Genomic DNA, 15,802 nt, shown 5'->3' with positions numbered 1-15,802 from the left:
TTAGAAAACGAAAATTTGACAGATAAACATTACATTACACTACACTACCATTACCATCACATTACATTTCATTACATTACATTACATCACATCACATCACATCACATTACATTACACTACACTACCATTACCCTTTGCCATTACACTACCGACATATAGCGTTCATCCGGCAAAAAAATGTGCGTAATATTTAAAACATTAAATTGGCTTTGTCGTTATGATGGGGAGCACGCAAGATTTCCCATTTTATGACACAATTTTCATGTAATAAAATTCACTTTGTTTGTTTCACTTTGTGATTTCACTGCCTTTGTTAACTGCTTATTCCTGCACAGAAACTGTTTCGATTTCCTATCCCCCGGAGTCAGCGATGTCCCGGAAGCATTGACAGCCTGTCTGGTGATTTATTTACGGCCTCAGGATTTAGGTGTTCAGTATCCTGACTACTTTTGTGCTACGCACCTGCTTTACTGCGAGGGTAGAAACACGGAATAAATGGATTCAGCTTTTGACGACGAAAGAGCGGGTAAACGTCACAAAACCGATAAATAAAATAATAAATACGTTTTCTATAGAACGTCAATCTAATTCGCTACTCCATAAATACAAGACAATTCTTTTAAGATGAAAAAATTGATTAAATTGTAAATACAAACACTTTTTTACCACTTGAACTAAATTTATTTTAACGACTTGTTTAGGAAGCTACAGATGCTTCCATCTTCTACAGTATCTAGTCGTTAAAGTAAATATAACGCATGTGGTAAAAAAACAAGTGTTTTCATTTACAATTTCATAATGTCTTACCACAAAGTGAATGCCGAAACAATATAGGACAAATACATACTTAACAATTATGACATACATTTTTTTAAAATACTTTGTTCAATTTACCATCGGAACCATTCAATCATAAATTTATATTGTTTGGACGGTAGTTGCATATATATTATGCTATATAAATATACTCATATTACATTTTTGATATGTCAACATAGAAGAAGAATATGGAAGTCATAGGCTGGTTGTTGGTTGGTTGCTGGCTGGTGGAGAAACCAAGATTTGTGAACAAGTATTTGGACACACTCAAAATTTTGTGAACATTCATATTATATTAATTTTCACTCGGATATTCATGTGGATATGGAAAAATTCTGAGATGAGGATCGGCAGCAAAATCAAGATTTAAAAAACTCGTGTCCGACCCATCATGACGTATGGAATCGAAAGTAGAGCGGACACCGTTGCCACAAAAAACGCGCTTAGAGTGTCAGAAATGAAGACTCTAAGAAGCATATCAGGGAAGAATCTTCGACATAGAATGAGAAACGCCAGGATCAAGGAAATATGCGAGATCGAAGATGTCCACCAAAGAGATGTGTCGATAGCTGGGAATCGACATCGCAGGAGGCTAATCCCTCTTTAAAAACAGGACACAAGGCCTATAACAAGATGAAGAAGAAGATAATATCATTTCTTCATTTTATTATTCGTTACTTTTTTATGTATTATACTATAATTATAATTATACGGTTTTATAATTGTATTATTTTACTGTTGGTTATGCAATAAAGTGGATGTTTAATCTGTTACGTGAGTTGTACAAACAAGTTTCAAACTAAATTGTTATTTTGAAGTGGATGAAATTTGTGTTGAAAAATAAAGGGTACATTTTAACGTCGAAAAATGGAAAAACCGGGACCGTTTCCTTTAAGCACGTGTTATTTTTTTCTTTCGTCGGAAACTTTTTTATTGCTTCCAAGGTGAATCTACTTTTTATGACTTCGAACCGGGGGTAATATTATTTTATTTTATGTTGAGCGCTGTTATTACAGACGGCTTTTTTAATGATTTTAAATAGAAATACATAGTTAAATTTTCTTATCCCTTGTAACTTAATTCTCGTATGCCTTTGTGTTAAATTTACACTAAGCGATTGGATATACATTATACAATAAATGATTAAAAATGAATATATAATGGGGTTTCTGAAATAATATGCTTTGTAAATGAAATATGTAACAAAATATTATTTAACCAAAAAAAAAACTCTTAAATTATTCCTCAATAATCACTTCACCCAATCGATTATTCTTTTAGATAATTTACATGAAAAATATTGGATACCGTTTGTACGAAATGTATTTTTGAATTATCTTTTTCTTCTTAAAAATAACTTTCAACACGTTTTTTACTCTACTTGGATTAGATCTAGAGTTATTTTATGTGTCTACATGGATTTAAAGTACAAACACATCTTTTTAAATCGAATTCCGTGTACCAATATACTTACTTTTCATTAATTTTATATTTCTCGGGAAATTGAATTGAAAGTGAATCTGCAGTACGTATATTCTATATTTTATATTGGAGACAAGACCTGAAGCCCGATGCACCCTTCCCCTTCTCCCTAGCAACTGCTGCCCTCTTCTCTTCCCTCCTACAAGCTCACCCCCATCCCATCCCCTTTATTTTGCTTTCCCTTTCTAGAGGTACATACTTCTACACTCGTATTTATAGTGGCATAAATTTGAGAAAAGGTTTGAGAAGGTTTAAATGTTTGTTTTCCTTTAATAATTTTGTTTATTTATTGTATCATATTGGGCTATTTGAATACTTTCATAAACTTTATGTATTAATTTTAAATCAAACACAGATTTTTTGAGTCTACTAAGTTGTATTTTATTAACAAAAACACATAAAAAAATATATTGTGACAATTGTTTTGCCTTGTTAGGGCATTTTCAAACATTTGCACATCATTTATGTATATTAAAAAATTCGCCCTAACGTCAGCTGTTTAGCGGATTCCACAGAAATCAATCATCCCCTAGTAATGGCTCGAGTGGGAGCATTCCTTTGTAATTTGTGACAGTCCGATCTCGTTACTTGCTACATTGAATCTAAAAATAAACGGGTTACTTTCTAAACTGAACCTCCACACCGAACACCCAACAATGGGGAACGTTCCTTGAATCCAAAACGTTGTTGAACCAGCTTTTAAAAATACTTTGTTTGAATGAAATTATGATTTTTTGTATAAATAAATGTAAAAAAGAACGTTCTTACGTTATTTCTACTTGTGTATTTACTAGAAACTCTTTATTTATAAATAACATCATTGAGGCATTTAGCATATTTTTCCTTTAAGTATGTTCGTTGGTATTTTTTACTCTGACATTAACTTCAATTTAATACATAATGATCCATAAATATGTGTTCTCTATTTTTTGTTCTCAAGCAAGCTATAATAATTTGTAAACCATGCTTTTATAGGCAAATTTCTACATTCGATTGGAATAAACCATGCTTTCATATTTCATTGCCTTCATCGAATAACAGCCAAAATGTTTTGAAATAATGTTTTAAACCATTTTATGAGATAAAGGGTTCCTAATACGTGATAACAAAACTAATAAATCTTTGAAAGGTTTACGGTGAACAGGTTTAAGGAAAATGTTGTGTATCATCCATTCAAACCTTGTAATAATTATGTTACGTACATTGTATGTATGTAAATAATAAAGAATAGTTCCAAACGGCAAACCGATACATAATTATATTAGTACTCGTATATATTATATTATAAGCACGTCTAAACAACAACGTCAATACAACAAATATCGCTCCTTGAAAATGATATTTTTTTTTGTATTCCAAATTAATCAACAATTTTTATTTTTAAAAAAATCAACATATATTTATTATTAATCACAAACCTTATTCAATTCAGTTTCATTATTCAGCACATAATTGTTTTGCCATGCGTGGGTGAGAGTGAGAAATCAAATTTACACGTTTCCGAATAATCGCGGAGATAAAATAAATAAAGTTCGACACGTGATTGACAATTCATCCGTGAAAACACTACGGAGTCATAAAATAGCGTCACTGAGCCATCGCTGTTTTCCTTTTCCATCCATTTTTAACGGGATTACAGCGCTCACGTCAACGTCATTTAGGAAACATGCGTCAATCCGAAGTCCGGAGACCGAATCGATTGGGACTCGGTACGTGCGAACTAAATTCTGAAAACACCTCCCACTCTTCCTGTTTCAGGCGGTTGGCTCCGGAATGTACGAGCATCAAAAGAAATCAATCTCAATACAAGCATTTCGAATTATTTTCGTTTACAACCCCAGAGCGCAGATTATTTTGTGTACTGTATAAGCGCATACTTGAACGTGTCTGCCCTTTTTCTTATTTTCGAGTTTTATATACTTACTTTCACATTAGGTGTCTAAGTTACTACCGGTTTGAGCCGTCTTACCTGTTGCTCACATGTTTGCAGTTAAATGAACACTCAATTTCTTCAAAATATAAATTCATTTAAAAGAACTTCGTTCAAGTAATGGGGGATTTTTCATAGTTTTCAATGTAATCAAATAAACTCTAGATATTTTGTACGCACAAAGGAAGATCACTCCGCTAATCTTCCTTTTCTTATGAATAATGTTATTTTTGAACAGCATAGAGTTTTGGAAAAACGGTCTATAATTAACGATCAAAACAATTTAATGCTTCTTTTAACCAATGGGTCGGTTAAATGACCTTTTTTAAATACCACTATCGTAAGCCTCGCATCACTCCCCTTGTGAATGAAATCTATTAACTTCAGTCGGTTTAAAAATTGAAAATCGCTAAATTTGCATTAATTTTCGTATAAATAGGCTTTTATAAAAGGTTTCATGCTATGCTATGCTCGCCCCGTTTTAGAATTATATATATAAATATATTTTTAACATAAGGCTAAAACTGAATACTTGAACTTTGCGAAATTAAATAATCTAGATTAAGGAATGTTATACTTAAGTTTTTTACTATTTTTTCCCGAAGAAGAATGTTGATATTTACGACTAAAATATGTAATTTGAGCTATAGAAATTAAACAATTAAGTATAAAGTTTCTTCTCATTTTATCAAGTTTGAGAATCAATAGACGAGAAAAATAAAATAAAAATCTAAAATTGTAACCTTTGTTTCCTATAAGTTTGATTATTCACTTGCCTGAAGTGGAAAATATATTTAATTATTGGTGGCCAACGTAACTAAAGTCCTAATCTTTACGCTTCCAATGATGTCTTCTTACAATTACAAAAGAATAACTGCGACATTTAACTAACGCAATTACGATTTACCTTCCAACTCTTAAACTTTCAACTATATCCTGAAGTAAATCAAGTCATCGGTAGAAAAAAATATTAAATATTTTGTTTTGTTTTTGACTTGAGTAGTATAGGTATTAAAATACACCGCTTTAGTTACCTGTATTAACGTTTACTCGCAGAAGTACGCCTGGAGGTAACCGCCAATATAAGCATTTATGGCCGCTCCGTGGTTCCGCCTTGATCCTATAAAACGCCAATGTGCCCCGTCGAGTATGCATGTGATTTTTCACCACACGATTTATGCATCTTACTCCATCTTCTCCTCTCCCCAATTTATTCACCACGGAGAGAGAAACTTCTCGCCTTTTTATTTATTTTGTGTATTCCATTTCTCCTTTGAAGTTTTTCGACCAATAATTCGCTTCCACAATCTGAATTTTTAGATGCATTTCTTATTTTTACCTGCATAATCGGCGTTATGTAGCTATTCATTTGATTAATTTATTTTAATTATTTTTTTAGATCCATTTTACTATGTAATGTAGATTAATTTAGAGTAAAATTAGCACTCCAGAAAAATAAATAAAACGAATTGTTCAAAACGATCCTTGTTTTATGTAATCTTCATTACACTAAATCAATATGACAAGCAGGCACTTTTTTGCAGCTGAGATATATGCGAGATCACGAATCTGGCATCGCGTGTTTATTTCGGCCAATAGGTAATATTTTAAGGTAATATTTTAAGTATTTTTATTGACTTTTTATTGCTTCTTTCTTTCAAGTAAAGGTTATTCGATTTTCAGTTGCGTTTGATCGAGATCGATTATTACATATGCTATAATACAGAAAATTTTCTACGCCATCTGTCACCACCCCTCGCAAATTCCTCCCCCAAAACCTTCACCACTCTCCTGAGGCATTTTTTCATTCCTTTACGATTAGCTTCCTGTTGAGAGCTTCTCTCTCTAAAATGCTCCCTCGCCCAATGTGTATTTTTTACATTATCTGAATATGAAATATCTTGTAGAGTACATGTGAACAAAAAATATACATTGATCTTTTTATCGAAGCTAGCGTATTCAAACGAAGATAAATGGTCATAAAATCCCATCTACAAATGAATTTAATATTTTCTTACACTCTTTTTACAACTGCGTTCTTTTTACCCGTGTGAATAAAACGTGTTGTATAAATATTTTACCAGGGGTTTCATCTTTAATTTTTGGTGTATTTTACATGGGATCTCAAATATCATACAAGATTACTACGCAACTTTTTGTCAAAAATATAGAGAGAGTTTTTTGATTACGTATTCTGATAGGGGTTCTATTAGTTAAGCAAATTAATATAGCTCCATTTTCGTGAAACTTTACTTCAAAGGCGCTTAAAATAATCACAACCGCGATTCATTTAGCCAAGTTCTTAATAAATCCAAAAGATAACCTCCATTAAAAGTAAGTACTTTTAGCATCATATTTTTAAGTCATATTTTGAATTTTCATATCCTTTGCGTAAATCTATTTGAAAAATATAATTTTCCATTTAGATTTGACTGGAAGTAGTCCCAAAAGCCATAAAGTTTAATTATTCCATTAATGTCCATTTTATTTCGGCACGTACAGTCAGAAATATTAATTGAATATTAACTTGCATTTGGCGTTTTGATATTAAACGCAACCCTTAGGATAAACCACTTTCCCGAGGGATGCGCGGTGAATTTAAACAGCTTCTTCTATCAATATCGAATAGATACATAAATATGTAAAATCATTTCCCCCCTGGAACCATCGTAGGATGAATAAAGTATGTTGTAATCTTATGTACCTTCGGAATGAATTTATCTTTTTGTTTATTCTGAAATAAGTATACTTTATAAATATATCTCAATGTATTTGTCCCTATGCGCGCATTCTTTCATTATTATGTTTCGCGGCAATCAGGGTCCTTGCAGGGCTACAGGCAGACCTCCGGTGGGCTTGCAAGGAGGGTTGCTTCCTTTATAATTTGTTACTTAGAACTTCAAAAGTTTTAATAATCCCTCCTAGGTATAATTTCAAGTCAATTTCGACCCTCGTTAATCATGGGGTGAAAATTTACGCAGATCTAAGTGCGGAGTATTCAACTTTTATACTGTACCATTTTAACGATGAATTAAAATATTATTAACATTTTTTCAAAAAAAAACATTTTATTTCGATAAAGTAACTCTTAACAAATAATGCGAAGTTATGTTTTTTTGCAATATTTTGAGCAAGTCAAATTTTTGTTGACAAATTCTGAATTCGCTCCATTTTGAAGTTATTCTTTATCGATTTTTGTCTTTAGTGACGTCTAGACATAATATTACATTTATAATATTACATACAGGTCATGAATGTTTCTCCCAACAAAAAAATATACTAATTTAAACCAAAGATGCCACTAACAACGTTTCACAAACAAATGCTGTTGATCTTTTCAATTGAAGTATAAATACGCATAAATTTTGTTGTAATCATTGGTAAAATGGTAAATGTTACAGTGTATAAAGTGACCAATTTAACCAGCTAATGACGGGTTGTAAGCCTTGAATAGACTTCGTTATCTATGTTGAAATAACAATAATATATATTTTAAACTCTTGCTTGGTCCTCCCTTGATAATAATCGAAAATACTGATATATTCGTTTCATATTCGTTTTATTGTAAATACATTTCGCTCACTCCTTTCAAGAACGTCATAAATCAAAATTCGTCAATTTTCAGTTGTGCATGTTTTCGGAATGCCCAGAAAATGTACTATATCCCAGCAAAAGAGGCATATTTTTAACTTAATATTTACCCACTCCAGGGCAGAAAGTGTTGTTTTTGCATTTTGAAGAAAAGGTATTGCTTAATTATTTTTTTAAATAAACTACATATATATTTTTCAAATGGAGAAAAAACCATCAGGTTTTACTTAAAAAGATCTGTTGCACAGTAAAAAGTACAGTAAGTGGCTTGATATTTATTTCTAACACATTGTGTTATATTTTTAAACTTTAAAAACGTTCTCCTGAAAAATCAAGTATTTTGATTTATGACGTTCTTGAAAGGAGTGAGCGATTTATGCTTACAAATAAAAACCAATGATTCTTACGTTTTTTTGGAAGTGGTTGATAAGAATTTCCAAAGTATTTTTCATATCCGTTGTTGGTATGTCCGAATTCAAGATAAAGCATTTTACGTTTTTCTAAGACAACCTTTATCTTCCCCGTTCAAAAGTCCGACGAAAATAACAAAGTTTTCTTGAGGTTTCGTCTTAATTTCATGGTGTGCACGCTCTTAATAATAAATGTCCAGAATACATAATGATGAATAACATTTTACTGGGGTCGTGTTTATGGAAACTTTTTTAATTAGTATTTTCTGAATAATTAATTTTTCCAGATTGAATAACTTTTCTTGTTTTGCAAAGATAAGCGAAATCTTTATTCTGTTAGGTCGTTTTGTCTTCGAAGATTAAAAGTTTTTTTATGGGTTCTCTTTCTATGCCGTGCCTGCACCCTATGGTGCACAAGGCACTTCATCATAATAATTCAACCTCATCTAAAACATTAATTTAATAAAGGCTAAGTAAATGAGTCTTACTGTTCATAATACTGAGTAACAAATTAAAAATATCACATTTATTTGATATTAAACATATTTTAATCAGTAGTCGTAATATAACTGTTGAATACTTTACGTTAATAATAATAAATTCGGCCAATTTATATAACCCTTTTTTTATAAAAATCACCTCTAGACTGAAGTCTTAATGACTGATACGTTGTATCAGTCATTAAAACGTGTTTTAACGTAATTTTACATTTTTACGAGAATACGATTAAATCTAATTCGTTGTATTTGAAAAAAATTCTCCATCGGTGCCCTTGCATATAAAAGTTTTAATTACAATGTTGTCGAGTGATGTTTTCTATACAAATCTCTGTTTTTTTGTCAGTAATTTAAAACAATGTTTTAAGTGTATTCGAAATTCTGTTCTCAAATGCTGGATTATCCCCATTACGTAGTTAATTTTTTTTATTGATATTTCAACATAGATGAAAAAGTTATGAATGACGGAAATGTGTAAGTCTCAGTATGTATTTTCAGATCTTTAAAATATCTTATAATGATAAATGTTACTCAGTGTTTTTAGTGATGACTTAATTGAGCAAATGACAGACCCTGTTTTGCTAATCTCGACTACCCGTATTATTAATCTTGAACATTTATATAAGTTATGTTTACTTCTTTGTTTACTAAGATAATATTAATCGATGAATATCTGTCAACTTCGCAGCGTTTTTATCTTATGCTGTTAAACTTAAAATATTTTAATTTGATATATGTATATTGGACGAGAGTGCGCAAACCACTCGGGGGACTGGGAGAAAAAATTTCCAACTCTCACCAAAATTGTGGTTACCGAAATCGGCCTCTTTTGCATCCTTATTCGACTGAAGTAGGGTCGAAATCGACAACTAAGCTTGGCAAGTAATTCTAGTCTTAAAGTACTCCGCTCGATAAAAAAGTTTTTCTTCGGGTTTAGGTGGAATCAGATACGATAGAGCTTTCAGTGATGATTCCGTAAATTGGTGTCTGAATTTATTTGATACATAGAGAAAGAAATTGCAAGAGTGCAAGGGGTAGTCAAAGTGACTATATGGGATTTTAGGAAGTCTTAGTACTTTAAATATCCCTTTGTATTGCATGCCTTTAAACCGTTTGTAGATTTTTATTACACTTGTTTTAACGGTAACTTCATTTTATTGATGAATCAAAAAATTTATAACTTCAGTATTCATATTCTTAAAGGTGGTATAAAAATAATTTGTATTCTAATCGATTCCTTGATCAATTTGATGAAAACTCTATAATACAATAATTGGTTGATTAATTTACTTAAACTCAGTAAGGGAACATTATTGTAATATTGTTTTTATGTATATGATGAAATAAATCAATGATGTATGAAGTTTATTTTGAAATTCAAATTATCACTTAATTATGGACATGAGTAATCGAATTATAAAACCGAACTAAATAATGACTTCCTTCGAACAAGTCGCTACTTAATTCAGTTTTTGGATTCGATCATTATAAGCTAATCACGCCAATTAGTGCACGAAGTTGGTCGTGTATTTTCTTTCTTTCTTCTCCGTCTTACTCCTCATTGCTGAGGGTTGTGACCCTTGCAGAAGCATTACGGATTTTTAAATCCTTATATTTTCCATCAAAAACTTAATCTGGAAAGAAGTACAAACCATGAAAAAGTAACAATTACCATCCAAATCTGATGAAAACTGGACCGAAAAATGAACACTTATCCATTAACACTCTCCTTCATCGTTCACTTTGTGTAATACCACTTTTAATTTTAAGTGGTATTACACAATGTGAACGATGAATGACAAGGAGAGTGTTATGTTACCATACCACAAAGTTACCAATGCTTATAATATACAAAAAAAACTTATCCTTTAATTACACCTCTACTTCATTATGTATTTCAGTTTACGTATTTATTCATACAAATATTTTTTTGCGAAATAAAGCATGCTTTTGCATTTCCCATTATTTTCAAAAACATATGCGAAATGATTTATTAATCCTTGACAATGAGAATAAAATATCGTGGAAATTGTTTTCCGAAAATCCTTTTCACATACTTCTACCATCTCTGAATAATTTATTTTTAATCCCATTTGTTCTCCCCGTGAGGTGGTTACGTCTAAATAGTGATTTAGGTTATTAATTGTGGACAAGGTCACCGTACCCGGAACCGGAACCTCGGATCAGCTGTTCCGACTGAAAGCTTTTCCATGTAACACTCCATTGTAGGACTAAACATTATGAAAATAACCTAATATTTCCTGACTCCCTGCTATCAGATATTGCTTCTACAGATTAACATGAATAGTATGTACATGTACATAAAATAATGTCACCCCATACACATTCAATATGTACTTTTTTACGTACATAATTTTTATTTATCTTCAAAAAACTCTTCACGAACTGTATTAATGCAATAATGATCATTATGTTATCATTTTTTTATGCCAATCCGGATTCGCTTGACGCGCTGTTCATTCGATCATTAATTCATCAACCGTCGAGTTATGGTCCCGTGGTTAGTGTCGCGGACTCTTAAGTCAGAGTTTCTCGGTTCGAACCCACTCTACCACAGTTTGATACCTATTTCTAATAATGAGCCGCTTAAGCTCACAGAAATACTATGAAATTGAAATATTATTAATTAATAAATAAATAATTATCTTGTTTTTTTTTTACATCTAAACATAGTTAAAAAAGAATATGGAAGACTGAGTAGTTACAGAGATTACAACCTGTCATAGGCTAGTTAAGTGTTAACATTTAACCAGCCTATGACTGGTCGTAAGCCCTGTAAATGCCCGGACTTCCATACTCTTCCTTATCTAGATGTCAAAAATGTAATAAATAACTCTAAAATTATTTGAAGTCATGGCGATCGGTTATGCGCTCCATGTTATAACATCCATTAATGTAATATACTAATATTTGATATATATGTATATATATATATATATATATATATATATATATATATATATATATATATATATATATATATATATATATATATATATATATATATATATATATATATATATATACCTATATATACGAGTATATATTGTGGAAAAATTACTACAAATAGGTTACTTCGAAATCCAAGTTTTCGGGTTACCCACTGAATATATAACTCAATTTTTATGGTCTGCATATGTGTTATAATGATGTATTGAAATCATTAAGAATTTTTATGGTGTTTAAATATCAGTTCTAGTATTTAAAAAATACAAGAACTGATTTATAAAACTACTCATAATCTCGTATTTCAATTTCTCAACAAAGCTTATTGAAAAGTTACCTAGTTATAGTAAATACCCTGCGATATGATGTGAGTGTAAGTGAAGAAGCTTGTGGGAGGACTTTTGTGAACACTTCTTGTCAAGAGACGATACCAGAAAAATGCTATTCGAATCTAAAAGAATAGCTGGATGAATTAAGGGTCTTTATAAAAAAAATGTGTGCAACTTTTATTTTACTGTCCGCCTCCGTAGCGTTGTGGTTAGCAAGTTTGGCTTTCGTGCCGAAATTCTCGGATTCAATTTTCAAGATGGAACAAAACATAAGATTTTTAAGCTTGTATTTATTTATCATAATATCATCCTGGACCTGTACTAGAAGCGCAGGACTTATCACCGTGCCTTCACGTATTTTACGATCAAGATAACACTGTGTCGATGCGATGCAGTGTCCCATGCGTTATTGAGTGCGTATCAGGGTTCGAAAATAACGAATAGTAATTTATTTTGACAGTACTTATAATGATTTAATTTTGTTTATTTCCCAGATGAGATGACCTCGGATGGTCACTAAGTTTCTTTCCTGTGACTCGTCAGTTTCAAGATACTTGGTAAGATTTAATGTAAACTTTATATTTACTTTTAAGCATAATTTGATATTGGTCTTTTTTTCTTCTCGGTTTACGTGGCGCAGAAATAACGTAGAATATATAGTAATAGAATAACAAGCTCCAGGCTCTATCCCTGTGGCGGTCCGGTAATAATAATTAGCCAGCAGCCGCCACCATTAGAGTTCCCGTGTCTCTATAGCTCCACGTGGTGCCATAAGCCGATACTTAGAGCAACTCTATAACTTAATAACTCCCAAGTTCACATATTGCTCCGCCCCCGGGAAATCCATTCAAATTGCCGTCTGGCACATTCGTACTTGGTTTTACGTTTTGGTTTTTGTACATTTCATCTAGCATTGTTCCCTATTAAAATGCTATAATATCAAAAAGTCCTTTACATGTACGTTTGATTCCTGGCTACTGCCTATTTGTCGCATACTTCAACGTCGTCATACACATGTTTTACGAGTCTCGCATTCTTTTCCTAAATTTCAATATTAGCATCTAGTAACCGCAACAATTCAGTAACCCATATAAATACTTATCAACTTATAATTAAAATGTTACTTGGTTTCAAACCACTATAAATATTAAGATTATTACTAGTATTAGTCAGTCTTGATAAAGAAGCTGTTAGCTTCGAAACCGGTAGACATTATAATTAAGTTTTAATAAAATATTGATAGTGATTTTAAAACAAAGTTACATTTTAATTAAAAATGGAAAATCACAAAGTTAGTGCTTCAAATATAAATTATACTTATCAACTTCCTTACTAGATTTTTGAAATATCATGTGCTTTTATAATTGCAACAAAAAATATTGTGTGGATCCCTGAAGATACTAGTACAATAGTACATGTTTATTCCTGAATATGGTATGATTGGAGAAGAGTACCAATAAAAAATGGTTAAAAACAAATTTCTAATTTTATTTAATAAAGTTCATAAAATGTGCCACAAATTATCTGTGAAAAACGTTCAACAAACAAAAATCTATACATAGTTTAAAATCAGCGATAGTTGGGTTATGCAATACTTTTTTTAAGAGATAACCCGCTAAGGCTTTATTTTAGAGTTTTGTCTGCAAGTAGGATAAACAGTAAGGAAAAAGAAGGTAGAAATGAAACATACAATAAAAACACCCAAATTTATTGAAAACAATATTTATTGAATTCATTTTCCAATACGCGTGTATCAAACTCGTGACTCTTGTTCCGCAGCCTAGCGTCTTCCTAACTACGCCATGGTGCCTGTCTATACTTATCTTAAGAGTTTATATAAACAATTTTGCTATTCAGGTCCTTTCATCCACACCGCAAAAAAATATCTGCTGCAATGGCGTTGAATAACACAAATATTCTACGACATTAAATTATATAAAACTATGGTTACATAAATCAGTTTATTAAATACGAGTATGTACATTTTATTTAAGTGGGCACACAAGTAAATTTTAGTCAATCATTCTCTCAACACCCTTTTAACTCATTTCGCATGTTACTTTATCCTTCGACCATATTTTCTTATCCCCTTTACGTGCGTGTAAAAATATTTAGGAACGCAAGTTTCAGTGGGGAAAGGAAGTCAGGAGATACTCCTCTACTTGGTGGCTAATTGGCGGAAAATGTGTAATGTTGTTAAGTGCCACCCACTGGGGGTCCCTTGGCACCCGGCAGCCCCTGAGGCTGGGGGCTAGGGGCCCGGGGCCGGAGACAGCCCTCACCTGGGAAACTATCCTTATAGGAGGGGAGGAGATCAGGAGCGCAGGAGCGCAGCGCAGGCCTCCGGGGCCATATTACAGCTCTCACCAACTTGTAAATAATATCCTCTTTTCGTCAGGACTCCCGACCATCGCTCGCTTTTGGGGCACGACCTGTTTATCACGTTTTTATTGCTGCCATAAATTTTGGCGAGCGTTCTTCCCTCACGATTTAACGAGCTAAACAATACTAACAACTGCGTTTTTGAAGGCAACAAGCTTTATGAAGGCGTAAGATAACGTAGTGTATTGTCACTCGCTGAAGTCATTCCCATCAAATGATCCATTAAATTAGCGACTTTATCGTCTCTTTGGTGCGTTAAATTATTAAAAAGTTTAAATTTCATTAATTAAGTCACTTTGTAGTAAAATCTATCCGTTTTTTGTTTGATTTTACTTATTGAATACCACTATTTATTAAAATTTATTGTGACACGTGTTTCGATGCATTCCGCAGTGTTTAAAAATGATGCGGAATGCATCGAAACACGTGTCATAATGGATTTTAAGAAATAGTGGTATGTACTAAGTAAAACATAAATTAAAATGTAAAGTTTAAATCGTAGCAATATGCGCGGTAAATTTGTATTTAATGCTAGTAAATCCTCATAATTTTATAACGAGCTAGGTGGGATTTTTTAAAATAATTATCAAATCAAATCCAATTTTCATACTCAACTCCGCCAAGTTTATATTTGAATTTTAAACCAGCCATGAAAATATCGGTGAGAAATTTCCACACTTGATGACTCAAGTGAGAACTCAACTCTTGTAAGAAAAGTAATATATGAAGAAGTTTTGCGGGCTGTTGACTCTTATTTGAGTTTCAGTATAAGTTTTGCGTTTATAATATACGTTTACATGCACATACAGCATTTAATATTAAAACTTGTGAAATGAATATCTTATTTTTAAAAAATTATTCCCTTTTCAAAACATAAAAATTTAATTGTGCATAGAAGTAAAATTTTCGAAAAACGTCGATTTTCAGTTGTTAAAGATCAGTTTGCCTTTTTTCTTGAAACAAAATATGATAACATTGAAAAAACGTAGTGTTAATTAATTAAACAATATAATACACCTAAAAATTATGTTTTTTTTAACGGTTGACTTGATAAAGAAAATGTCATGTTTGGAAAAAATCAAAATAAATTAGTTAAAGGATCTTGTCGATAAATAATCATAAAATTATGCGTCTCTAAATAAACAATTCGCAAGTGATTCTCAACTGTTTTTTTTGTTGTTGCGTAAAATGTAAAAAATACCAACAAATTTCTGAAATAGGTTTATTTTAAAGAGTGATTGATGTGCATATATTTAAAATATATTAGCTCAAAAAACAGAAAATCTGTTAAGTACAACCATTATTTTTTTAATGGTAACTAACTAAAAAACTAACTAACCATCACGCCGCTTCCCCGCAGGGGTAGGCAGAGAGAATCGAACGCCAAACCACTCG

At 31.8% G+C, this 15,802-nt stretch overlaps 1 protein-coding gene across 1 annotated transcript in view; it reads left to right on the top strand.

The window, feature by feature from the left end:
- Window positions 1–15,802, top strand: part of LOC148307920 (uncharacterized) — a 368,047-nt gene that overhangs the window by 261,792 nt on the left and 90,453 nt on the right. The window contains exon 5 of the mRNA XM_088262611.1: window positions 12,520–12,582. The gene's annotated coding sequence lies outside the window, so the exon portion shown is untranslated. The remainder of the gene's footprint in view (window positions 1–12,519; window positions 12,583–15,802) is intronic.

The sequence above is a fragment of the Brachycentrus maculatus genome, unplaced genomic scaffold (assembly GCF_059751285.1).
Source record: "Brachycentrus maculatus isolate JH-2025_06_01 unplaced genomic scaffold, ASM5975128v1 h1tg000185l, whole genome shotgun sequence".
NCBI classification, from domain to species: Eukaryota; Metazoa; Arthropoda; class Insecta; order Trichoptera; family Brachycentridae; genus Brachycentrus; species Brachycentrus maculatus.
Note: the sequence above shows the minus strand (reverse complement) of the source record. Positions and strands in the feature narration are given on the sequence as shown.